The 27,910-nt window shown below is 40.4% G+C and overlaps 1 long non-coding RNA gene across 1 annotated transcript in view; it reads left to right on the plus strand.

Annotated features, from left to right (window-relative positions):
* Positions 1–26,847, plus strand: part of LOC138917683 (uncharacterized) — a 55,855-nt gene extending 29,008 nt beyond the window's left edge. The window contains exon 3 of the long non-coding RNA XR_011426039.1: positions 26,558–26,847. This is a non-coding gene — a long non-coding RNA (uncharacterized lncRNA). The remainder of the gene's footprint in view (positions 1–26,557) is intronic.
* The last annotated feature ends 1,063 nt before the right edge of the window (positions 26,848–27,910 follow it).

Genomic DNA, 27,910 nt, shown 5'->3' on the forward strand with positions numbered 1-27,910 from the left:
ACCCTTGAGAATGTTCTGTGCACACTTGAGAAGAATGTGTATTCTGCTGTTATTGGATGGAGTGTTCTATTTATGTCTATTAAGTCCAACTGTTTAAGCTTCTCATTTAATTCCACTGTTTCCTTGTTGATTTTCTGTCTGGATGATCTGTCCAATGAGGTGAGTGGGGTGTTGAGGTCCCCTAGTATTATTGTGTTATTTTTGACATCTTCTTTTAGGTTTGTTAATAGTTGCTTTATGAACTTTGGTGCTCCTGTGTTAGGTGCATAGATATTTATAAATGTTATTTCTTCTTGATATAGTGTCCCTTTGATCATTATATAATGACCCTCTGTGTCTCTCTTTACCTGCCTTGTCTTGAAATCTACTTTATCTGATATAAATATTGCAACATCTTCTTTCTTTTGTTTGCCATTAGCTTGGAGTATCATCTTCCACCCCTTCACTCTGAGTCTATATTTGTCATTGGAGCTGAAGTATGTTTCCTGGAGGCAACAAATTGTTGGATCTTGTTCTGTAATCCATCTTGCCACTCTGTGTCTTTTTATTGGAAATTTCAATCTGTTTACATTGAGGGTGATTATTGATGAATGAGAGCTTAATGCTGTCATTCTGTCACTCATTTTCTGGTTGTCCTGCATTTCCTTTGTTTCTCGTCCTGTGTGTTTTGGTCTACCCATTGACTTCTGCAGTTTCTTACGCTGTGTTTCTTAGTTTTTTGCTTATTTATTTTTTGTGTCTCTGTTCTGCTTTTTAGTTTAGTGGCTACCCTGAAGTTTGTATTCAGAATCTCGTGCATAACATAGTCCATTTTCTGGTGGCCTCTTATTTCCTTAGCCTAAACTGATTCAGTCCCTTTCCCCCTCCCCACCTAACTTATTACTTTCATCTCTTATTCCAACTTGTGTTGTCAGCTTGTGGTTAAAGTGACACGGTTGTCTTTGTCTTTGGTGTTTTCCTTCCCTTTATCCTAATGCTATAGATGAATATTTGCTATCCTATTCTGATTCTATCTGTCTCCTTACTCTGTGTTTTGTGACCCCTTTCTCCCTTTTTTTCTTTTTTCAGGTATGAGGGCCTTCTTGAGGACTTCTTGTGTCAGGGGGTCTTGTGGCTACAAAGTCCCTTAGCTTTTGTTTGTCTGGGAAAGATTTCATTTCTCCCTCATATCTGAAGGATATTTTTGCTGGATAGAGTATTCTTGGCTGAAGATTTTTATCTTTTAAAGTTTTGAATATGTCATTCCAATCTCTCCTAGCTTGTAAGTTTCTGCAGAGAAATACGCTGAAAGTCTGATGGTGTTCCTTTGTAGGTTATTTTCTTCTGCCTTGCTGCCCTGAGTATTCTTTCTTTGTCATTCATTTTTGCCATTTTTACTACTATGTGCCTTGCAGTAGGTCTTTTTAGATTGACAAATCTAAGAGATCTGACAGTTTCCTGCACACACATTTCTCTCTCATTCCCTAGATTTGGGAAGATCTCTGCTATTATTTCTTTGAGCATGCTTTCTGCTCCATTCTCCTTTTCTTCACCTTCTTGGATGCCTATAATTCTTATGTTGCATTTCCTCATTGAGTCGGCCATTTCTTGGAGATTTTCTTCATTTTTTTTTAGTCTTAGTTCTCTCTCTTCCTCTGTCTGGAGCTATTCAACCTGTCTATCTTTGATTATGCTGATTTGCTCCTTTATGGTGTCCACATGAGCATTTAGGGAATCCATATTTTGTTTTATCTGATCCATTGTATTTTTCATCTCTAGTATTTCTGATTGATTCTTCTTTATAGTTTAAATCTGTTTTGTGAAGTAACTCCAGAACTTGTTGAATTGTTTCTCTATATTTTCTTTTACCTCACTGAGTTTTTTGATGATAGCTATTGTGAATTCATTGTCATTTAGTTTACTTATTTCCAAGTCCTCAGGACATAATTCTGGGTGCTTGTTTTCCCTCTGGTCTGGAGCTTTGATGAATTGACAGATGCCGGAAGGACAGGTCCTCCACATTGTGATATTATTCGCTTGCAGTTACAGCCTGTTGCTGCTAGATGGGGGTCGAGAGCCATGTATTCTGAGCCCTCCGCCTTCAGCCGAGATGGTGCAGGGCAGCGCAGTGTGGTGCGGGTGAGGGTATGGGGGGGTGCTTTGTCTTGGGTGCAGACCTGGGTTTCCTGATCAGCTCTCACTATCTGGTCTCCTGGGGTCTTGGCTTGATGAGGTCACCCCACACGAAAGCTTTAGCCCCATTAGAGGGCTTCCCTCTAGGCCGAAAGGGCACTAGGGAGTCTTGGTGATCATGCAGATGCGTGACCCTCCCCACCCCGCCAACTCCTTCCCTCATGGAGCCTTCTGCTGCAGTGATCCCAGTCTTTAGAGGAGGGAGCAAAGTTCTCTCTTACCACATTCCACCTCCTCCAAGGGGGGCTCCAGCCTCTCTGCCCTCTGTCATTTGGCTGCAGTGGGTCTCCAAGGATTCCTGTGGTATTAGGATATTTTTTGTTGGAATATGTTTACTCCTTTTTGTTGTATGTTGGAGGGGAGATAGTCCTGGGCAAGCTCACTCCGCCATGACGCTAACATCACTCCTTGTTTTTGATTTTGACAATTTTATTATAATATGTCTTGGAGAAGATTGTCTTGGATTAAAATTTGAGGGTGACCTATTAGCATCATGAACTTACATATCCAAATCTCTCCCCAGGTTTGGAAAGTTCTCAGCCATTATTTCTTTAAATAAGCTTTCTACCCTTCTCCCTCTCTTCTCTTTCTGGGACTCCAATGATGCATACATTGTTTCTGGTATTGGTCCCATTCTGGTTGCATATGTCCCATAGGTTTATCATTCCTTTTCATTCTTTATTATTTTTGATTCTCTGATTGAATAATTTCAATTGATCTATGTTTGAGTTCACTGATTTTTCTTCTGCTTGGTCAAGTCTGATGTTGAAGCTCTCAATGAATTCTTCAGTTCAGTCATTGTATTCTTTAGTGCCAAAATTTCTGTTTGGTTCTTTTTTATGTTTTCATTCTCTATTCAGCTTCTTGTTTTGTTCTTGTATCATTTTTCTGATTTTAAGTTGTACATCTGTGTTCTTTTGTAGCTCTTTGAGCATCTTTAGAACAATTGTTTGGGATTCATTTTGGGAAATTCATCTATCTCCATTTCTTTGGGATCAGTTACTGGAAATTTACTATGTACATTTGGTGGCATTATGATTCCCTGATGTTTTGTGATCCCTGTAGACTTATATAGGTGTCTGCGCATTTGAAGAAATAATCACCTCTTCCAAACTTTACGGATTGACTTCTGTAGGAAAGTCCTTCACCCTCAGATGGCAGCATGCTGGATCATGCTGTGACTCTGAATTTAGTGGTGCAAGGCACCAAGTGTGGGGACATGTGATGGCTCCAGGTCCAGAGAGGAATGATGGCTCTTTGGCTCAAGCCAGTGTACTCCACAGCATCAACAACTATGTGGTCCTTCACTAGTGCTGTAGGGGGTTCTATAGTGGCTGCATGAGCTGTTGGGGTCCTTACTAGCACCTCCAGGTCCAGCAGCTAAGAACTGGGGTAGGCAGTGGTGGAGGCTGGAGCTGGTGGTATACATACACTCAGCTGAAGGAGCCAGCTGTTGGTCCCTATATAGTGTCAGGGACCTGTTACAGACACATACATAGTGGTGGGGGCCAGGGCCAACCAGAAAGGGCTGGGGCCAACTGTGGGCAGACTAGTAGTTGTGAGGGTCCTGGCTGTTGGCATGCACTACTGTGGCTGCTGGGTCTTGCCATGAGCTCAAAGCAATTGAAGCTGTTTTTGGAAGTCAGGTTGGGGGCATGCAGGTGTTTAGGTGTAGGATTGGCTGCAGGTGAGCCCCATGGTGAGGCCAGTGATAGGAAACATGGTCAATGTTCTCTTCTGTGGCTGTGGGATCTTGCCACAGTGTGCATGAATCCGTGGAGGCCAATGACAGGTATTAGGCTGGCAGCATGCAGGTACACAGCTGGAGGGGCTATCCCTGAGTGTGCACATGTCAATGAGGGACAGCTGCAGGGGTCTAGGCTGCTGTCTTGTACTCACATGGCTCCAGAAGCCTGGGCTGTCTGCCAGCACAGGTCCTGGGCTCCAGCAAGGGTGAGGGGTAGGGTGGAGGCTGGGAGGGACTGAGATGGCTGATGTCTGTGAACACAAATAAATACCTGTGGGGCAAAAACTAGTAAAATCTAGAGGTAGTCCACGGTGGCTGTGCTGACCATTGGTTTATCCAGTGGCGAAAGCTACTGGAGTCTTCTGCAGAGCAGGTCACTGGGAACTGCAGTTGCTCCTGATACATGGCTGATACTGGTAGCTCCTGCTTTTCCTCCTCATTTCTAGCTGTCTTTATACATCTCATCTTTGCTGGTCTCTGGGTGGGATAAAACTGAAGCCAGTCACTGGGTGGGGTCTTTTGTGTGGTGCCTCAAAAGGCTGGGGAAGGTGGTTGCCCACTCTACTCTCCTTTTCCTGCAAAGGGGAATTCTTTCTACTTGGGGAGTTCCCTCTTGGTGCTGAGCAATGCCAGCCTGGGGATGGGATGGTCCAGGTAAAATAAACTATTTTCCTTCCCTTTCTGTGTGCTTATTCTCCAATTTTTTGTTCCACTGTGTGGCTAAAGTTTCTTAAGTGAACTCCAGATCTCTCCAGAGATGTTTTTGTTTGTGAGTAGCTGTCTAATTGTTGATCTTTGTGGGGGCATATTACACCACTATTCTGTGAATCATCTGGGCCTTACTTTTAAAAATGCTCTTTACTCAACAACCAATGACTCAACAAAGAAATCAAAAGGGAAATTTAAAAAATCCCTTGAGACAAATGGAAATGGAAATACAACATACTGAAACTTATGAGATGCAGCAAAACAGTTCTAAGAGGGAAGTTCATAACAATAAACGCCTACCTAAAGAAACAAGAAAAATCTCAAATAAATGACCTAACTTTACAAAGGGATAAAAGAAAAGAAGAACAACAACAAAAAAAATGCCCCAAAGTTAGTAGAAGGAAGGAAATAACAAAGATCAGAGTGGAAATAAATGAAATAGAGACTAAAAAGACAATAGAAAAGATCAATGACACCAAGAGCTAGTTCTTTGAAAAGATAAACAAAATTGACAAACATTTAGCTAGACTCAAAAAGAGAGAGGACTCAAAAGAATAAAATCAGAATTTAAAGAGGAGATGTTACAACGGATACCACAGAAATACAAAGGATCATAAGAAACTACTATGAACAATTATATGCCAGCAAATTGAACAATGTAGAAGAAATGGATAAATTCCTAGAAACATACGCCTTTCCAAGACTGAATCATTAAGAAACAGAAAATCTGAACAGACAAAACTACCAGTAAGGAGATTGGATCAGAAAGCAAAAATCTCCCAAGAAACAAATGTCCAGGACCAGACGGCTTCATTGGTGAATTATACCAAACATTCAAAGAAGAATTAATACCAATCCTTCTTAAACTCTTCCAAAAGATATAAGAGAAGGGAACACTTCCAAATTCATTGTACAAGACCAACATTACCTCTATACCAAAACCAGACAAGGATGCTACAAGAAAAGAAAATTACAGGCCAATATCCCTGATGAACATAGATGTAAAAATACTCAACAAAATATTAGCAAACCAAATTCAACAATACATTAAAAGGATCATCCACTATGATCAAGTGGGATTTATTCCAGGGATGCAAGGATGGCTCGACATCCACAAATCAATCAATGTGGTACACCACATTATCAAAACTAAGGATAAAAATCATACGATTATCTCAATAGATGCAGAAAAAGCACTTGACAAAATTCAACATCAATTTATGGTAAAAACTCTCAACAAAGTGGGCATAGGGGGAACACACCTCAACATAATAAAGGACATATATGACAAGCCCACAGTTAACATCATACTCAACAGTGAAAAGCTAAAAGCTTTTCCTCTGAGATCAGGAACAAGACAAGGATGCCCACTCTCTCCACTGGTATTTATCATAGCGTTAGAAGTCCTAGCCAGAGCAATTAGGCGAGAAAAAGAAATAAAAGACATCCAAATTGGAAAGAAAGAAGTAAAACTATCACTATTTGCAGATGACATATTACATATAGAAAACCCTAAAAACTCCACAAAAAAATGTTAGAAATAAAAATGAATTCAGTAAAGTTGCAGGATACAAAATCAATGCACAGAAATCTGTTGCATTTTTATACGCTAATAACAAACTATCAGAGAGAGAAATTAAGAAAACCCATTCACAATTGCATCAAAAAGATATTCCATGCTCTTAATTCCAATTCTTATTCCAATTCTTAATTGGAAGAATTAATATTGTTAAAATATCCACACTACCCAAAGCAATCTACAGATTCAATGCAAGCCCTATCAAAATTCCAATGACATTTTTCACAGAAATAGAACAAACAATCCTGAAATTTGTATGGAACCACAAAAGACCCCAAATAGCCAAAGTAATCTTAAGAAAGAAAAACAAAGCTGGAGGCATCATGCTCCCTGATTTCAAACTGTATTGCAAAGCTATAGTAATCAAAACAGTATGGTATTGGCATAAAAATAGACACATAGATCAATGGAACAGAATAGAGAGCCCAGAAATAAACTCACACATATATGGTCAATTAATTTACTACAAAGTAGCCAAGAATATACAATGGGGAAAGACAGTGTCTTTAAAAATGATGTTGGGAAATCTAGACAGCCACATGCAAAAGAATGAAACTGGAGCACTGTCTTACACTATACACAAAAGTTAATTCAAAATGGATTAAAGACTTGAATGTAAGACTCAAAACCATAAAACTCCTGGAAGAAAACATAAGCAGTAATTTCCTTGACTCAGTCTTGGTAATGGTCTTTTGGATTTGACACCAAAAGCAAAAACAATCACGTGGGACTACATCAAACAAGAAAGCTTCTGTACAGCAGAGGAAACCATCAACAAAATGAAAAGGCAACCTACAGAATGGGAGAAAGTATTTGCAAATCCTATATCTGATAAGGGGTTAATATCCAAAATATATAAAGAACTCATACAACTCACAGGAAAAAAAAAACCCAATTAAAAAATGTGCAGAGGATCTGAATAGACATTTTTTCCAAAGAAAGCATACAGATGGCCAACAGGTACATGAAAAGGTGCTCAACACCACTAATCACCAGGGAAATGCAAATCAAAGCCATAATGAGATATCACCTCACACCTGTGAGAATGGTTATTATCAAAAAGACAAGAGGGCCAGCCCCCTGGTCAAGTGGTTAAGTTCGTGTACTCTGCTTTGGCAGCCAAGGATTTTGCTGATTGGGATCCTGGGCGTGGACATGGCACTGCTCATCAAGCCATGCTGAGGCGGCATCCTACATAGCAGAACCAGAAGGACCTACAACTAGAAGATGCAACTATGTACTGGGGGGCTTTGGGGAGAAGGAAAAAAAAAAAAAAGAAGATTGGCAACAGATTTTAGCCCAGGTGCCAATCGTTAAAAAAAAAATAAAAGACAGGAAATAAGTGTTGGCAAGGATGCAGAGAAAAGGGAACACTTGTGCACTGTTGGTGGGAATGTAAATTGGTGCAGCCACAATGGAAAACAGTATGAAGCTTCCTCAAAAAATGGAAAATAGAAATACCAAAGGATCCAGCATATCCACTTCTGGGTATTTATCTGAAGAAAACAAAGACATGAACTTGAAAAGATAGCTGCACCCCTATGTTCACTGCAGCATTATTTACAATAGCCAAGATATGGAAACAACCTAAAAGTCCATCAGTGGATGAATGGATGAAGAAATGTGATATATATATACACAGACACAATAGAATATTATCGAACTATAAAAAAGAGTGAAATCTTGCCAACTGCGACAATATGGATGGACCTCAAGTGCGTTATGCTAAGTGAAATAAGTCAGACAGAGAAAGACAAATACCATATGATCTCACTTATACGTTGAATAAAACACACACACACACACACACACACACACACACAAGCTCATAGATACAGAAAACAGATCGGTGGTTGCCAGAGGCTGGGAATGGAGGGTGTGTGAAATGGGTAAAAGGAGTCAAAAGGTACAAACTTCCAGTTATAAAATAAATAAGTCATGGGAATGTAATGTACAGCATTGTGACTATAGTTCATAATACTGTGTTGCATATTTGGAAGTTGCTGACAGAGTAGATCTTAAAAGTTCTTCCTACAAGAAGAAAAATTCTGTAGCTGTGTATGGTGATGGATGTTAACTAGACTTATTGTTATGATCATTTCACAATATAGACAAATATTGAATCATTATGTTGTACACTTGAAACTAATATAATGTATGTCAGTTGTACCTTAAAAACATATTTTAAATGCTTATAAGTGCAGAAAATTTATTCAGTTGAAGAAAATTTTATGGAGAAAAATAAGCCAATTGCTCAGAATACCGTGGATAGTTTTATAAAAACAATTTGATCCACTCAAATTATGCTCCTCCTACCTCCTGCCCCCAAAACACACCCTTTTCAGAATGCTTTACCATTTTCCACAAAGTCCTGCAAGAGAGATGGACTTGGCCTGGAGAAGCCAGTCTAGAAGAACAGATGGAAGAAAACACAGATTTGCTGGGAGAACTGCTCTCTGCCTTCTGCTCTAAATTGCCTGTGAATCCCACAGTTTGGAAGTTTCTAGGTGTAAAAAATTTCTATAACTGATGCAGCAACTAATCTAAGGGGCAAAAAAGGAGCAGCTATAGCAGGAGGACAAGATTAGGGCAGTGGGCCTGTCTCGTGCATTTCCCCTTAAAAGTTCTTTGCCAGAGGGAAGAGGAAGGGGCCAACCCTTAGGAAAATTACTGATTAAACGTGGTGTCTCCCCACAGGAGGCTAGTGATTCAAAGTGTCCTAAGGCAGTGGCCATGATGCTTCAGGCTGAGGAGAACAGAGCATACAGGCCTACAGGTTAAATAAATCTTTGGACTTAAAAACTGTATCAAAATTAGTCTTTGACTAAGGTTACTCACGCATGGAATCACAAGAAATCTCCTAAGGAGGTTCATGGAAGCTGCAAAGAAATGCCAGGCCTGACTGGCCAACAGACAATAACTGATTATTCAGCCCTGAAGGCAATCCTAAGATTCCTGAGTCCACGTCACTAGGAAGTGGGCTACAAAATCTATACAGGAGTGGAATGCTCTCCAATGTCCAAGTAAGGTGTGGCCATGGAGGATACAGGGAAGATTCTCCTAGAGGGTAGAATTGGGACTGACAGACAGATGGTTCAACCATGGAACTGACTCCACTGTCATTAGATAGTCCTCACCATTGCTGCACAACAGGATCCTGTGCGTGCCGCAGACCACTGACAGTTCCATGTTTCATGTTCATATTGCAGTCATCCTGCTGCTTCTTCACACATAGTAGACTGGGAATGTCAAAGGCAAATTAACTCCATGACTCCATGGGGAGTCACCTATGAATTTGGAAGGGATAAAAATCACTCAAGCCAAGGGGGTCAGCCTGGTGGCGTAATGGTTAAGTTCGCACTCTCCACTTTGGCAGTCCAGGGTTCACAGGCCCGCATCCCAGGTGCGGACCTACACACCTCTCATCAAAGCATGCTGTGGTGGCATCCCACATACAAAAATGGAGGAGGATTGGCACAGATGTTAGCTCAGCAACAATCTTCCTGAAGCAAAAATAAGATTGGCAACAGATGTTAACTCAGGGCCAATCTTTCTCACCAAAAAAAAAAAAAAAAAAAAAAATCACTCAAGCTGAATGCAAGAACTGGATGAAATCATGGGGAATGAATGACTCCCTCCAAATGAGGTATATAGTTGATGAAAATATTAAGTATGGGTGTTAAAAACCTAGAGAGGTGGACTGTGGCATACTGTATCAGTCAGGATCAAGTGCAGAAAACAGAAACTAGCTATTTTAAGCAAAAGTGCTTAATACATAGAATTAGAGACTAAAAAATGTTTAGGTAGGGATGAAGGGTTAAGTTCCAGGCTAGGCTTTCAAAAATAACTCTCAGACTCTCAGAACAGCTTTGCAGAACTAGCCCCTGGTGGAGATGTCACTTCTGCCACCATCAGGAGATCATCGTTGGAACTGATGGTTTTAGGAGCACATTCAGGGATCAAGTAGCTCTGCTGTCCCCACCACTGCTGCTAGCTCCATACTGATGCTGAATCTCTGAGATGTGTGTGCTCTACAACAGGCCCCGTTAAAATGCTGGCACAGAAAAAGCCAGTGTTTCACTGCCTGATGGTGCTTGCTAACAGAAAAGATTGAAAGAAACAGCAGAATGGCTTTCATTTCACTCACTTCCACCTCCCAAATCTTGCACAAGTGCATCTGGTTAGCAAAAGCTAAATCATACAGGATCCTAGCGGGAAAAAGTTGTTTTTAGCTTTCTAGCCTCCGCGATACAAAAAGATACGCTAAAAGCAGGGTAGAGCGAATGATTAGAGAGCCAGTTGACTTTATCCACCATCCAGGAACTGTAGGTTGGCTTACTTCACATTAATTCCCAGCCCCCTTCCCTTTTTCTTTCCTCTGCACTAGAGGCTGGAAAGATAAATGCTCCATCAGTTCCCTGTCTCTCTTGCAGCTGGAGGCACGCTTGTGAAACAGTTCTGGTCAACAAGATGTAAGCAGAAGTTTGCTTAGGCGGATTTGGGAAAGTGTTGCTTTCCCCTTAAAGGGGCACAAAGCAGCTGATGCAGCCTTTTGCCCTTCCCTTTTCTTCCTTCCCAGAATGGAGATGTGATGCTTGGGGGTGCCACCATGTGTTGACCATAAGACTGAAAGCTAACAAACCAAGAATGACTGGGCAGAGCGATAGAAAAGGCCTGAGTCCTTGATTACATTGAACAGCTGCAAATGCCATGGATTGCCTCCCTTAAATTTCTTGTTATATAAGAAAAATAAACCCCTATTTGTTTAAGTAATGATTAGGTTTTCAAATACCTGCACCAAACATTCTTAAGTGGTATACAGACTTTCCTATCATAGAATGGTTATGAACATCAAAGGATATGCCTTATATGAGAATACTTTTTAAAGTGTTAAATGTTATGTAAACAAAAATCTACCAGGACCTACATTCAACAAAATGTATACAGTTAATATTTATGTAGATTTACCCAAATATTTACCCTGCTGTTTTTCAATCCTTCTTGCATACCCCTATTTCCATCTAGGATTATTTTCTTCTGCTGCAGAACATCCTTTCGTACTTCCTTTAATGGCAATTTCTCTCAATTTCTAGTAGTCTGAAAATGCCCTTGTTTTACTTCATTTTTGAAGACTATCTTCGCTGAGTGTGAAATTCTAGGCTGATGGTAATTTTCTTTCAGCATTTTGAAGATATCGGTGCATTTACTCTGACTTTCACTTTGCTGGTGAGAACTCAGCTGTCAGTTTAATCTTATTGCTGTCCCTTTATGCCTTTTATTCTTTGGCTGCTTAATTTTAAGACTTTTTTCTTTGTCTTTGATTTTTAGTATTTTTGCTATGATGTGCATAGATATGGTTTTCTTTTTTTTTTTTTTGCTTAAGAATTTTTTTCTTTGTGGTTTTTCTGTTTGTAAAACTACTTTAAGTATAGTGTTTTTTTGGCTTTATTGAGGTGTAATTGACAAAATAAAATTATGGTATACTTAAAGTGATGATTTGATATACATATACCTTGTGAAAGCATTCCTATGATTGAGTTAATTAACACATCCATTACCTCAGATATTTACCTTTTTTTTGGAGGGGGATGAGAATGCTTAGCAAATTTCAATTATACAATACAATATTACCAACTATAATTACCATGATATATATTAGATCCTCAGACCTTATTCATCTTATAACTGAAAGTTTGTACTTTTTTGTCAACCTTCTGTCATTTTCCCCACCCTCCAGGCCCTGGCAACCACCATTCTACTTGCTGCTTCTATGAGTTTGACTTCTGTTTTTTAAGATTCCACATATTAGTAATACCACGCAGTATTTGTCTTTCTCTGACTGGTTTATTTCACTTAGCATAATGCCCTTCAGGTTCACCCATGTTGTTGCAAATGGCAGGATCCATTGCGTATATACACCACATTTTCTTTATCCATTCATCTAGCAATGCACATTATGTATATTTATTTTAAAATCCTTGGGTGATAACTTTAATATCTGGATCTTCTGTAGATGTTTCTTTTATCTGTTTTTATTCTTTGTTTTAGATTGTCTTGTCTTCTTGATGAACACTGAGTTTGAAAAACTATAGAGATAACTTGTGACCCTGCATGTTATCTTTTTCCACTGAGGATTTACTTTTGCTCTGGAGGGAACTAGACTAGTGGCAGATAACCTTAATCCCAGTATTAAAATTATTAAAAGTGGCTTCTGGGGCTGGCCCCATAGCCGAGTGTTTAAGTTCACACTCCATTTTGGTGGCCTGGGGTTCGCCGGTTTGGATCCTGGGCGCAGACAGAGCACTGCTCATCAAGCCATGCTGAGGCAGCATCCTACATGCCACAACTAGAAGAACCTACAGCTAGGATATACAAATATGTACTGGGGGCCTTCCAGGAGAAAAAAAAAATGAAGATTGGCAACAGATGTTAGCTCAGGGTCAATCTTCCTCACACACACACACACACACACACACACACAAAACAGCTTTCTCCAAAAACAACAAAAAAAGGGGCTTCAGTCCCTGTAAGACAGTGATTATCAACCCTACATGCACTTTAAATCACATAGGAAGCTTTAAAGTTATGCAGGTGCCAAGAATCCACTCCAGAAATCTGACTCAATTGGTCTGGAGTGAGGCATTGATTTTTTGTTGTCATAGTGGGTTTTTCTAACTTTTATTTTGAAATAATTATAGAATCACAGGTTACAAAGAAATGTCCTGGAAAGTCCTATGTACTCTCTTCCCAAAGCTCTCACAACAAATACCAACATCTCACACTGCAATATCAAAACCAAGAAATTGACATTGGACAATTTATAGAGCTTATTCAGATCTCACCAGTTATACATGCACTCATACGTGTGTGTGTGTGTGTGTGTGTGTGTGTGTGTGTATGTGTCTCTATGCAGTTTTATCACACTTGTAGCCGTCCATAGTCGGCACTACAATTGAGGTTGTCAATTGTACAGTCACTCCCTGTGATACCCTTTATAACTCCAGTCATCCCCTCCCCTCCATCCCTAACTCCTGGCAACCACCAATCTGTTCTCCATCCCTGTAAGAGTTATTTCATAGTTATTATATAAACAGAATCATACAGTATGTATCTTTTGAGATTGGCTCTCTTCACTCAGCATAATTTCATAGATATTTTTAAAATTTTTGTATTTTTAATTATAAATTTCATATATATTTTAAAATTATAAATTAATTATAAGTTAAATGATAACTTTTTAAATCTCCCTAGTAATTCTAATGTGCATCCACGATTAAGAACCACTGTTGTAAGGGCTGGTCTGTTTCTGTTCCACTTCTGCTCTGAGAGTATAGCCTTTCAGGGTCCCAAACACAAGCCTAGAGTTCTTCCCAGGGCCACTCCTCCCTGGTGGGTTTTTCCCAGCCCAAAGAGATTGCCAAAAGTTCTGCTCAGCTTCTCATGTACTCCGTCATAGCTTTCACTATCAGAATCAGCAACTGCCTTAAGGAAAAAGGGAACCAAGAGCTCCCCTCTCTAGGCTTCTTTCTTTCTTTTTTTTTTAAAGATTTTACTTTTCCTTTTTTTCCCCAGCCCCCCTGGGACATAGTTGCATATTTCTAGTTGTGGGTCCTTCTAGTGGCATGTGGGATGCTGACTCAGTGTGGCTTGATGAGCGGTGCCATGTCTGCGCCCAGGATCCAAACCGGTGAAACCCTGGGCAGCCAAAGCAGAGCATGAGAAGTTAACCACTGAGCCACAGGGCCGGCCCATAGGCTTCTTTCTTTTTTTGGATCTTGGTCCTATAAACTGTCTCCGAAACTTTCTGTTGCCTTAAACAGATGTTTATTTTATGTTTTGTCCTTACATAATGGTTATTGATGCCAGGATTTGTCTAAAATAGCCTGCTTAGCCATTGCCAGAGGTAGTGAATAATATTTAAGTAAAAATAAAACATTAGGCCTAGAGAAAATATATAGACTAATTGGAAGAAATTATAAACTATGGGGAAAAATTGGTCATAAGGTTTTACTATTTGCTGTAACTGAACCAAAATTTGTGTTATATTGGGCAACTTTTTGATATTATATTTTCATTCATCTTATCACTACACTCAAGTGATATCATTCTATATGTCTCAACTTCAAGGGGAAGATGGCTAGCTACTAAAACCAAAAAAAGTCAATTGAATTCCTAAATGAATTCTTAAACAGGTAGCACAAACAATAGGCTGAAAACCTTTTGATATGCAAGACAGTTTTTGCTAAAAGAGAAAAAGGTTTTCTTATAGTTGCACACTAGATTTAAATAGAAAATGCCAAACTGAGGACTAAGCATAGTTTATACTAAAAACCAGAGTAGAAAAGTTGCATGCAACAGTAAATAACAGCCATTTTTCCGTGCCTCCCACCCCTAACCCTGAAAAAAGGAAAGGAGAGGTCCAGCCCTATGGCCAAGCATGCTCCACTTTGGCGGCCCAGGGTTCACAGGTTCAGATCCCCGGTGCAGACCTACCCGCTCATCAGCCATGCTGTGGAGGCATCCCACATACAAAGCAAAGGAAGACTGGCACAGATCTTAGCTCAGGGCTAATCATCCTGAAGCAAAAATATATATAAAGAGAGAAGAGAATTGCAACAGATGTTAGCTCAGAGCAAATCTTCCTCACAAAAAATAAAAAGGAAAGGAAAGGAAACAAGGGATTGAACAGCAGTCAGGGAGAGGAGGTTTTGGAGGGAACTAAATAATGTATAGACTCCTTACTTTGGAACCATCCTCCCAACCGGCTCCACTGTATACATGCCACCTACCTGGAGTTAAAGCTGAGATGGAAAGAGTGTGATAGAAACACCCAGAAAGCCTTGAGGAAGTCTCAGCAAGGAGACTGTAGAACTCTCAGAGGAGCCCTGTGTTCAGTGAGTTCAGCCAGGATTCTGAGAAACTCGCTGCCTGGGTGGCAGATGAACCACACTGAGGGAGGTGTGTAGGCAGATGGGCCTAAGAGGCGCTTGGCAGAATATCACACTCCAGGGTGGTTCTGGAAGACGCTGAAATTTCCTGAGCTCCCAAGGGAGGTGAAAAAGTGATGAGAGAGCCAGAAGACAAAAAGAAGCTTGGGGTGGGGTTCAAAAGGACCCCTAAGACCAGGATGAGTAAGGACCAGTTATACTCTCATGTTGACAAAGGCTGCTACAATGTCCCCATGCCAGGACATCTGATAAACTCTCAGGGTAAATTAGATCATGCACACACCTGGCAGGAAGTTGGGTAGCCTCAGATCTTAGAGTTGATTGAATATTTACTATATTTTAAAGCAAACTGAGTTAAAATGAAGAGGCAAGATTGAGTGTTTTCTACTGTCAAGGAAAATGAGTCCAAGAGCTAAACTGAATTTGGTTATAGCACCCCTCTTCTGTAAATATTAAACCACGGTGGTACTCTTTACAATACATTTTTGTTTCATGTAAGGAAGTGCCCCTCTCTAGCTTTTTTTTTTCCAGAATGATTGAACTCTTCTGCCTTTTTCATTCCATCTGATAAACTCTGAATCACTTTGTCAAATTTCCCAAAAGCCCCTGGGAAGTTTCGATTATTATATGTAAAGCTATATGGTAATTTGGGGAAAAAATAAAACAAAAAAAATTTAACCTGTTATAGTTGCAGCCAAGAGAAAAGGAAATATATAAAGTTAATTACATTGTTCTTTTTATCCCTGAGGAGAAAACATTTGTTTCTCAGTTACTGGATTCAAACCAATGGGGCCCTGGGACTCCGATGTGATTTGGTTTCTGGAAACCAGTACTGGGATTTGGAACAGGGCAGAGCTGGCCTGAGGCTCTGGAGACATGAAACAAATACAGAAGCAAGAACAGTATTCAGGGGAAAAGTCAGACCTGGGAACCCATAAAGCAGATCCTGTCTCACATCCAATGGGAACTAGGTAGAAAGGCAAAACCCACTGCAACTGGAATTGGAAATGGAACAAACAGATTCACGGGGGCAATTAGAAGTAAGTTTGATAATATTACCTCAGTTGGGGAAGCTGAGTGCCAGTCCTTATAGAGCTTTGCCTGAGTTTGGGGAAGAAGTTGTTGTGGGGACCAAGTTTGTTGAGACACTCAGGATGATGGACTTTCTCACATGAGGCTTTCTATAGGAGGTACAGATATGTGGTGGAAAGTGTTTTCTTATCCTCACAGCCAATTCAGTGAGTAATGGGTTTTGATAGGCTTTTGTTGGGGGGAGGGAGCATGGAGATGTACTCTTCAGAAGTCCCATTAAGAGAGCCTTTTGTGGAGAGCACAGCTGACTGGCAGCCTCCTGCTGTTCCCATTCAGTGACAGGGCCCAGTGGGAATACTCAAGTGAGGGCATTCTTAGCCAACCAGGTATTCCCCTACTGAGCAACTTTGGCTCAGGAAGTCCCCATCAACCTGGCCAAAACTTGCTCAGAAGTGCACTGCATTGAGGGTCTTCCTACCCAATCTTCCTTCCTTCCTTGCTTCTCTCCTTTCATCTGCATCAGACCTACATTGTGGTCTGATGGCACTTTCTCCCTACTCCTGCTCCCTCCCACTTTGTCCTTCACAGGCATTTCCCCAATAAATCTCTTGCACATCTAATCTTATCCTGGCCTCTGCCTAAAAGACTTAATATGGCACAATTGTCCAAATGGGTATGGTGTCTTAAAACATCTCCTCTCCACCCTAACCCTCCTCCCCTGAACACACACATCTACATACATATACATTTATCAAGCACTTATTATGTGCCAAGTGCTATGCTAATTAATTCATATACATTATCTTATTTAATTCTTACAGTCACTTTATGAGGTAAATACCATTACTGGTGATGTTTTAAGATGGAAAAGCTGAAACAGAGAAGGGCAGAATAGCTCATCTAGTATCATACAAATGGGCTTACATATCAGGCTAGGCCTCTCTCCAGATGTGACATTCTTACGGCTGTGCTAAATAGCTTCTAGTAGCAGCTGCAGGCATCTATCAAGAGCAACAGTAAGAGGATAAATCTTAAAAGTTCTCATCACAAGAAAAAAATTTTTGTAGCTGTGTATGCTGACAGATGTTAACTAGACTTATATGTTGATCATTTCAAAATATATACAAATATTGAGTCATTATGTTGTACACCTGAAACTAATATAATGTTATATGTCAATTATACTCCAATAAAAAAAAGGAAAAAGAGGTCACCAGGACCCGTGTCCAGCAGTTCCAGAACTCTCTCAAGGTTCTTCCTCCTGCCTTCCTCTTGCTGTGGTCCACCCTCCACTGTTTCTATCCATTGCCTTCTGCCTGGCTCATTTGGGTAGACCCTTAGCTGAAGTATCTGCCTTATTTTGATATTTATTTGGTACTATCCCTGGCCTCCTTGATTTTGATTTGTTTTGTCCCTGGCTTCCCTTTGATCACCTCTTTTACCCTGCAGCTCAAAGCTCAGTTCTATTTTCACCCTGAGCCCAACTCGTGTCCTCACTGTCCTCTCTCTCTTCTTCTTCCACCTTTTGCTCCCCTAGCTCCCTCCACCATTAGGCAGAAATTCCTTATGGGGTCATATTGATTAACAATTGAGGGTATCTGGTTATATACCCCCAAAGAATTGAAAAACAGGTGTTCAAACAAAAACTTCTACACTAATGTTCATAGCAGCATTACTCATAACAGCCAAAAAGTGGAAGCATCCCAAATGTCCATCAAGTGATGGATGCATAAGTAAAATATAGTAAATACAGGAAATCTCATTATTCATGGCAGTTAGATTCTATAAAGTCACCATGAACAATGAATTAACAAATACTGAATTATTGCTGCTACAGGAAATACACGGATAGTTTCCTGCAAGCCTCTGGTCACATTTTCATCAACTGTTCAATACATAACCTGATTTTATGGTGTGTCTGTTTAAAGACACTTTAAAATATATTATTCATTCATTAACATTGAACTCATGGCCAATAGCACTATAACTCACTTCTGAATGAAGCTTCTGTAACACACCTATTTTCTCCATAAGGCACATTACAGCCTTCTTGCACTTAGGAACACGAGACATCACTTCAGCGCTACACTTGGGGATCACTTTAAACAGTGAAATCACCACCAAAAAGCACAAAAATGTGGGGGCTGGCCCAGTGGCAAAGTGGTTAAGTTTGCTCGTTCCACTTTGGCAGCCTGGGGTTTGCGGATTTGGATCTTGGGTATGGACTCATCAAGACTCATCAAGCAGTGCTATAGTGGCGACCCAAATACAAAATAGAGGAAGATTGGCACAGATGTTAGCTCAGGGTCAATCTTCCTCACCAAGAAAAGAAAAAAGCACAAATGTGCAAAAAGCCTGGAATTAAATAGGCTGTGAAGAGGACACCATTTATAGTATGAGAGCTGAAACAAGATGTGAAATCAAGTTGTCTTTAAGTTCTCCAGGCTTCCTTACTTTAATACTCAAGCAAAGTACCTCAAGCCCCATGTTGCACAGCTAGAAATCCAGTCACTTCTTGCATCTTTCTTGGGGCTCCCGGGGGTGTTAACACACTCTAGACTTCTCCCTACTCCCCACTTTTCTCTACCTAATTACTGCTTCTCCAGGATGCTGGACTCTCTCTCTGGTTCTCTTCGTTCCAAAACCTGGATTTCCTCAGGCCGTTGAGGGCTCACCTGAGTCATACTAAATCGTGATGATTAACAAAAGCTTTGTAAGGGCTTTAGTGGAAGGGGAGGCAACAGATAGGTGGCCATTGTGGGGCAGAACAGAACACAAAGTGAAACGTCAAGCATCTCTGTTCCTAGGGTCTCTAAATCAGAAGGCTTATTTTATTTCCTTGAGAGTCCAAGAGTTTCTAGTTTTTAAAATTGTGGTAAAATATACATAACATAAAATTTACCATTTTAAATCGTACACTTCAGTGACTTTATTACATTCATGGTGTTATGCAACCATCACCATTATCTAGCTCCAGAACATTTTCATCACCCCAAAAGGAAACTCTGTACCCATTAGGCAATCACTTTTCTTTCCCACCTCCTCCCCAGCTCAAGGCACCCTTAATCTGCTTTTTGTCTTTATGGATTTGCCTATTCTGGAATTTATTATAAATGGAATCATACAATATATGGCCTTTTTTTGTCTAGTTTATTTCACTTAACAAAATGATTTCAAGTTCACCACGTTATTGCATGTAATAGGACTTCATTCCTTTTTATGGCTGAATAATATTCTGTTACATGTTCAGTTAATCCTCATTATTCACAGATTCCATATTTTTGAATTTCCCTACTTGCTAAAATTTATTTGCAACCCCAAAATCAATACTCATGGTGCTTTTGTGATCATTCTTGGACATGCACATGAACAGAGTGCTGAAAATTTGGAGCCACCTGATGTGTATGTTCCCAGCTGAGGTAGAACAAGCCGACACTCTGCACAATTTAGTATCAGACTTGGGTGAGTACTCAGTGTCTTAGGGAATCCAGGTTTTGGAACAAAGGGAAACAGAGAGAGGGTCCAGCATCCTGGAGAAGCCGTAATCAGGAAGAGAAAAGCAGGGAAAAGGAAGGAGTCCAGAGTGTGTGAACACCCCCTGGGAGCCGTAAGAAACACACTAGAAGGGACTGGATTTCTAGCTGTGCAGCGTGGGGCTCAAGGAACCTGGCTTGAACATTGAAAGAACTTAATATTCTGGAGGACTTGAAGACAACTTGATTTTGCTAGCTGGAATCCAGAGGGTGTAGCAAAATATTAGTGAAGCTCTACTTCCTGGGTTATCGTGGGACCTTGTCCCCGTACATTTTCCCTGTACCTCCCGTTCTCCACCCTACTTTGCAAAAGATGCCTCTGGAGGAAAAATAAGTTTAATGTAGCTCTGGAGAAAGAAAGAAAGAGAAGAGGAAAACACCAGAAAGTTTCTGAAATGCTTTTGGATGTGCATAATCTAACTACCCCTTGAAAAGTGTGGGGAAAAGAAAAAAGCAACCAAACCTACAAGCAGTTCGCTATTATTGTTAAAATGTTAGCAAAATATCATTTCAATGTTCTGTCTACTGAGCCAGAAGTCACTGGATTAATTGTTCAGGCTTTTCCAGTCACTTTGTTTGCAGTGTCAAGTGCTTGCCTATCCCCTAGAGAACAAGTCCATTGCCAGTCTCACCCACGGTAAATAAATGGATGTGTGACAGTTGCTGGCGAAATTCTGAGATACAACAATGTCAGTGAGGGACCACACAAAAAAACAGAAAGATAAATTTGCTCAGGAGCCCACACATTTTCTTAGCTTTCATTGAGGTTTAATTGACATACAATAAGCTGCACTTCTTTAAAGTGTGTAATTTGTTAAGTGTTAACAGATGTATACCTCCCTAAACTCGTCACTATAATCAAGATGGGGCCCACCATTTTAATAAACATTTATGGATGTTCCAGGAGATGGTTTCTTTTCGAGTCAAGTATCTCACCAAATGAAATAAACTTCCTAAAAATTTTTAACTAAAAGTATTTGCATTGTGACTATCTAAGCCCCCTTTTTTTTGATGGATTTGTTGAGCTCTGTCAGTGGGAAATTTGACAAGATTCCAAAGCTGAATTCCTTGATTCTCCAACAGAGAACGTCTGTGGAACGTGGAGAGCGTGGATGTATTTGTGTGGGATAGGATCCATGGTAAGGTTCCAACATGCTCAGCCTGGGCTCTCACAATGTTAAGCAGATGAAAGTGGTGGAGTAGAAATAGAAGGAAGTGGAAAATGCCCAATGCTGAGCAACTTGGCTGGAGCAGGAACTTCAAAAGGCCCTAGCAGCCAGGTGGACACACTCTGGGAGAATAAGTCATTAGCACACAGGACTAAACTATTTTCAGCCTGAAGGTGGGAGCATGAAATTCAGTCCTGCGGGGTCATGTAAGAAATGAATTCACTGAAACAGTAGGGAAGTTTGAAAACGAATAAAAGCTTTCTTTCAGACTGGAGTTTTAAACATACATAGGAAACCAATTCCATGTTCTCAGTCACACATCTTTGCTTTCAGAGCTTCACTGTTTCTGAAATAAAGCAACTGGCCCTAGCAAAGAGAAATGAAAACACAGCAGGCACTGAAACCAGCCTTCTAAATCCTAACTCCTTCCTGCTGCACAGCTCAAAAACTCTATTTGAATTTGCAGTTATTTGAGCTCTTGAATTTTAGAAGAGTATCTCCAGACAGAGGAAAGAAAAGCATTTCATTTTCAAGGAATGAGAGTGTCTGAAGTATTCTATTACTCATTTGAATAACATTAAAATTCAGAAGGGACATATGTAAAGGTCCTTAGTATCTAAAATAATCCTTCATTTTGGAACACAGAAGCTTCAGTGTAAATATCCTACCCTGGATTTCTTAGAGTGACAATCACTACGGCAACACCAACACATGTTGTGCAGATGTCTGCCCCAAACCAGATGTTGACTTTATATCACAATTTCTAAAGATTTGGCTTGACGCATGGGAAGTAAGACCACCAAGCCATCACATTTCTGTTTACACCATTGGGTACTTGGTAAAGGCTATACCGGGGTCTGCCTCCCTCTACAGGGAGGGCTGTCCCTTTCCTATCACATCAAACTTACCTAGAGACTTGTCTATGTGAACTCCCTCCATGTTCTCTCCTAAAGCCCCTCCCCCATGTCAACTTCTTTACAATCTCTGCCTACCAGCGTCTTGCTACTGAAATTATCCTTGCCAAATCTCCAGTAACCTCCTAGCTGACAAATCCAATGGCTTCTTTGCAGCCTCCATCCTTCTTGACCTTTCTGCAGCATTTGTATATTTGGCCACTGTTATGGGTTAAATAGTGCCCCCTCTCCATCATATGCTGAAGTTTTAACCCCCAGTATCTCAGCATGTGATCTTATTTGGAAATTGAGTCATTGCAGATGTAACTAGTTAAGAGGAGGTCATCCCGGAGTAGGATGGGCCCCTAATTGTGTCTGACTGGTAATGGTATAAAAGTGGGAAATTTAGAGACAAAGAGGGAAGACTGTATGAAGAGACCAAGGGAGAATGCCATCTGAAGGCAGAGCTGAGGGTGATGCATCTACAAGCCAACAAATGCCAAAGATTGCCAGCAAGGTACCAGAAACTAGGAGAGAAGCATGGAACAAATCCTTCCCTTACAGCCCTCAGAAGGAACCAACTCTGCTGACACCTTGATCTTAGTCTGCCAACCTCCAGAACTGTGAGACAACAAACTTCTGTTGTTTAAGCCCCCCAGTTTGTGGCACTTTGTTACAGCAGCCCTAGGAAATTAATACAACCACCATTCCTTGAAACCCTCTTATCCCAGGGCTTCTGATAGAGTGAGCACTTCTCTTGAGGTCCCTCCAGCTTCTCTGATCATTTATTTTTTCCCAATCCACTTCAGTTCCTCTGTCTACTCCCTAAATGTCTATGTTTTCCAGAATTCCATCTCGGTCCTCTCCATGGACAGGCAGTATAGTGTAGTAGTAAGAACACAAGTTCAGGAGTCAGCTTTCCTTGCTGGCTGACCTTGGGCAATGCATTTGATCACTCTGTTGATTTAGTTTCCCCACCTGCAAATCAATAGTTCCTACTTGAGGCAACTAAGAATGAACATCCACTTCCCAGACTTATGTACTCCTTATTTAAAAAAAAAAAAAAAAGTCCCTACTTGAGAGAGTTGTTCTAAAGAGCAGATAATTTCATATACATAAAGTACTGAACATGTAAGTGCTCAATAAACATTTGCCGTAATTATTATCTTCCTTACTTTTACATCTTCTTTTTCATAATCTCAGCTTCTATTCTTTAGTGGACATTTGTTATTCCTTTTGGCTACACTGTACATTTAACCCTTTTCCTACCTTAAGAACCCCTGCCTCCTACTCACATTGATCGTCACATTTCCAGCCTCCTTTGTAGCCGGGACATAGGCATTTCAATTGTACCGACACCAGACTGAGTTGGGCGCCAGTGAAGGAAGAAGGAGCCTCTCGTTGAGCCCTTCTGGTGAAGTTGGAAGCTGTACCTCCAGTGTCCAGAGGAAGCTGTGGCTGAGATTGATGGCAGAATCCAAGGCCATGTACTGGCAGTGTTGGTGGCACCAGCTGCAGAGGCAGGGCCCAGCCCTGCAATGTGATTTGGGAATTGTTTCTTGTCATATCATCTCTAAGCTAGTCTCTCTTGTCTTTCTGGAGATTCTGTGAGCTCCCTATTATCTCTAATAAATTATTTTTCTGCTTAAACTAACCAGGGTTGGTTTCTGTTGTTTATAACCAAGAAACTTGATGGATACAACTTTGGTTTCAGTGACTGCTTATATTATACTCATGATTCCCAAACCTAGAACTTCAACCTCTACTTCTCACTTGGAATCCCATCTGGACCTCTCCCTGTGTATGTTATAAAAATGACCGTGAAACAAACATGTGCATAACCAAATGTAATAATTTAATGATCTAAAATCTCCCTAAACCATATTTTCTCACTTTAAAAGATTTACCACATGTTCAAATATCCCACAGGTCTGCTTGGATTAGGGATGGGGTGTGTGCTGATATAGGGGGACAAATGCCCTACCAACTTCCCAAACTAGGAGAAAAATAATTTCTATTGAAAAAATGAAAGAAACCCAAATAAACAACAAGTGCATGAAATTAACATCAATTATCAAGTTAAAACATTCTGTTTCTAGCTGTTCCATAATAGCATGTCCCAAATATTTTTATGAAAATATGAGGTAGAAACCCATCACTACGACATCCAATTAATCTATAACCTCCCTCCAAATTTTTTAGTCACACAACACCCAACTTAGAAACCTGAGTCACTCTGGACTCCAACCAATTTTTATAAATCCCGCCTAGAAAATCTTAAAACCTCCTAAGTTCACCCTTTTGTCCTTTCTCCATTTATTTTGCTATGGTTTAATAATTTCTCATCTCTAATCTGCAATTGCATCTTATGGGAGATTCTGTTTCTGCTTCCTCTCTGATCTGTCAGTCTGGGCCAGGTTGGGAGCCGACCTACAGCAATATTCACTGTTGGCCTCTTCTCTTACTTTCCCTTCCAGGGATCTTTATCTGGTCCTAGGAGAGGAAGGAGTACATCGTGTAATGTATTCTATAAGATCATGTGATTTCAAAATATTTGTTCAAGTCTGAACCAGAGCTCTTGAAGAACTTGGCATCTTTGTTCTCTGATTCCCCTATGATAAAATTTCCCCAAATAATGGTGATCCCATGTGTAGCTGGCAAGGTTGGGGAGGGCGGGGGTAAGGGCACAGGAACCTATCATTTAATTGTTAAAAATATTCTCTTGCTACATACAAGATGCACTCCAGAATCTCTCATCTCCAGAAATTGTGTGAAAGAAGCCCAAGAGAGTAGCCAACAGATTGTTGAGTTGTAAGCCAGGAAATGGCCAAATGCAAGCATGTATGATATGGAATAGTCAGTGAGGCTGTTCCCCTTGAGGGATCTAGTGGCCAGTGAGCCTTTGACCTCTCAACAACAGTGGCATCTGCAGGGAAATGTTTCAGAGGCCATTTGGAGTAGTGTAAAGAGCACTGTTTTTGGACTCATGAAGGAAACTAACATTTATTGGGTACCTGCTGTTGGGAGGCAATTCTCCATGAATATTTTCACATTTCTGTACAATCTAGGCTTTCTGAACAAAGAGCACCAGCAAACTTGGTTACAGGATGATTTAATGGCAAAGTGCCTAGGAAATTAGAGATAGAGTATTGCTCTGAAGAGATTTAGAGACTTATTTTCCCTGGAGCAATTTGCTTACATTCCGGAGTAAAGATAAGGTCTCTCTATATATTTATCTATCTGTCTGTTGATAGGAGAATGGGCAGATATGCCAGTAGCCTTTATATAAGCTTTAAGTCTCATAATTTTGTGGTTTTTCTCCTCTTGCATGTGCGTTGTAGCATCAGGCTCTTACCATGTTGCCCTGTGGGGACTGGGACTTTGGGAACCAGTTCCAAGATACTCTGTGAGTAAGAAATGGTCTGTTCAGTGATCCAGAGATCTCATGTTTCCTGTCAGAATATGAAAAAATATATATTACATATATATGTATATATACACATACATGCACACAGACACAGACCGTGTAGAAACCTAAAACTATTGAATTAAATCCTCAAAAAACCTCAAGTGGTGTGAACTATTATTACCACTTTACAGTTGAGGAAACTAAAGTTCAGTAAAGTAGCTATTTGCCCAAAGTCAATCTGATGAGTGGCAGAGCTGGATTTTAAATCCAGCTATTTAGCCCTAAAGTACGTGCTCTTTATTCTCTGCTATTGACTTATGGCACATAGGGCAAGTCATTTGACCTCTTTATACCTTAGTTTCTCCATATTTAATGTGAAAGGATTAGATTATGTGACTACTAAGGTCCATTCCAATTCCATCATTTTAAGATTCTATGCTTCCCTGCCTGCTTTGTTTCCAAGTTTTCCCTATAGGCACTCTCCTCTCTTGCCAAATGTTCTACTATGGATCCCTGTGCACAACACATACGTCCTTACTTTCAAGTCTTTGTCTAAGTGTTTCCACCTGGAAGTTCTCCCTACCAACTTCTATTCATCAAGATCCTTTTGATCTATTAAGGCACAAGAATCATTAGGACAGCCTGGGTGACAACTCTCCCACAGTAGCCACTGTCCGTAATATTCATTTGTCCTATAGTATCCTTGGCATCTATTACTTCACTTACCATTTTGTTTGTTTCATAGATAACTGCAAAATACATCAGTATGTAGCTATTTATCTTCATGGCATCTTGCATTTGAGTAGGTACTTAGGTCGACAACAGAAAGAGTGTGTGTGTATGTGTGTGTGTGCAAAAGATGATTCAAGAAATACATGTCATGAAAGATAACAGAAATAGCCTTTTGTCTTGTTTAAACGTCAATAATTGCTCCTAGTATGTTCATTTTGTCGTTATTTTGACCATCATGTATTATGTCCTACTCTTTGCCATGCATTGTACTTGGTGCTAGGAAAACAGTTATGAGTGAAGAGATGTGGTCCTGGCCTTCAAAAAGTTTGTGGCCTCCACAGTCAACTGAGGAGGTTGGGAGGATTGACATTAACTGAGTACTTACTGTGGTGGGCAGGTTTCTAACATGACCCCAACAATCCCTGCCTCTTGGTACTCCAGCCCTTGTGTGATCCCCTCCTCTTGTGTGTGGGCTGAACATAGGGCTTACTTCTAATGCTTCTAATGAATAGAATACAGCAAAAGTGATGGGATATCATGCCCATGATTAGATTATAGAAGACTGAGTTCTGTCTTTGCTTACACTTTCTCTTACTGGCTGTTTCTCTCTTGTTCTCTTGTTGCCATATTGGAAGACTCTCTAGGGAAAGGCTCACGTGGCAAGGAGCCAACTACTCATAAGGGATTGAGGTCTCAGTTCAACAGTCTGTGAGGAAGTGAATCCTGCCAACAACCAGTTGAGTAAGCTTAGAAGTAAATCCTCCCTCGTTGAGTCTTCAAGTGAGATGACATCCCCAGCTGACACTTTGACTGCCGCCTTCTGAGAGACCCTGAAGCAGAAGAGCCAGCTAAAGTGTGCCCGTAGAACCCGTAGAAGCTGACCCATCGAAATTGTGAGAGAATAAATGTGTGTTGTTTTAAGCTACTAAGTTTTGGGAGATTTGTTACATATACGCATACAAATGAAAATATAACTACACATGATGATAAGTGCTTTGAAATAAAAGAATGGAATGAGAGATTCTACTAGGGTTTCCTAATTTAAATTTAGATTTCCTCCACTAAATGGAATTGAATTTTATCAAATGCATGTAGTTAAATGGTTCTTTTTAGTGATGTTGAAGAAAAAAATTGCAATAATAATTTATACTTGAATATATTTTTGTGTGAAGAGCTCTCACTAAGCTCAACTACTAAACTTAAAAAAAGATACTATGTTACTAAGATATTATTCAGATCTTGACCTAGGTTGATAAAGGGCAGATGAGAACATGGTCTCCAGCAACTGAAGGCTCTCGTCACTTTTTTCCTCCATCTCATTTTCTCTCTTCTTCTCTGTTTTTTACACCACGTCCCCTCCCCACTTCCCCGTGGATGCACTCACTTTTGGGCACTCACATTCCTATCATCTTCCTGCTGTTTTTATTGTGGCCAGAGTTGCATCTGTGCAGAGATTATTAAAGTGGTTGGATTATTACAATGGAGGGATTTTCTCCATTCTTGAGAATAAAAGAGAAGTTGGGCTCCTAGACTCCAACTAGAACATGAGAAAGTGAGCTGGTCGCACAGTGTGGCCACAGACCAGGGGCTAAAGATGGAGGTGGCCATTACGGGACACTGGAAGTTCATGGCTCCATAGTCAGCAGTATCTAGTATACTAGATTTCTGTGGCTGCTGTAACAAAATACCACAAACTGAATGAGTTAAAGTGACAGAAATTTATTCTCTCACGGTTCTGTAGGCTGGAAGTGCAAAATCAAAATGTCTTCTTTCCCAAGACTCTAGGGGAAAATCTGTACCTTGCCACTTCCAGCTTCTTTTTTTTTCATTGATTTGTTTATTTTCGGATGTACATCATAATATATTTTGAATTCTGTGTAGATTACATCGTTTTCACCACCTGAAAACTAATTATAGTCCATCTCCTCACAGGTGAGCTTAATCACCCCTTTTGCCCTCCCTCCTCCCCCCTTCCCCTATGGTAACCA

This window comes from Equus caballus, chromosome 15 (genome assembly GCF_041296265.1).
Source record: "Equus caballus isolate H_3958 breed thoroughbred chromosome 15, TB-T2T, whole genome shotgun sequence".
Lineage (NCBI taxonomy): Eukaryota > Metazoa > Chordata > Mammalia > Perissodactyla > Equidae > Equus > Equus caballus.